Below are 396 nucleotides of genomic sequence, written 5' to 3' on the forward strand. Positions count from 1 at the left end.
GGGAGTGTGTTTTTTGGGTCCTGTAGTGCAACACCAGGCAGCTGTCAAGCCCCACGCAGACCCTCACTCGCTACCCCACCAGTGGGATCGGGGAGAAAATCGGGAGAGTAAAAGGTAGAAAAACCATGGATTGAGGTGAAGACGGTTTAATAGAGAAAGCAAAAGCCACGCATGTAAGCAAAGTAAAGCAAGGGATTAATTCACTGCTTCCCTTGTGCAGGCAGGTGTTCAGCCATCCCCAGGAGAGCAGGGACCCGTCGCATGCAATGGTGACTTGGGAAGACAAACGCCATCACTGCAAACATCCCCCCTTCCTCCTTCTCCCCCCAGTTTCTACACTGAGCATGATGTCACATGGTCTGGAACATCCCTTGGGTCAGTTGGGGTCACCTGTCC

This window comes from Corvus brachyrhynchos, unplaced genomic scaffold (genome assembly GCF_000691975.1).
Source record: "Corvus brachyrhynchos isolate BGI_N302 unplaced genomic scaffold, ASM69197v1 scaffold363, whole genome shotgun sequence".
Classification (NCBI taxonomy): Eukaryota; Metazoa; Chordata; class Aves; order Passeriformes; family Corvidae; genus Corvus; species Corvus brachyrhynchos.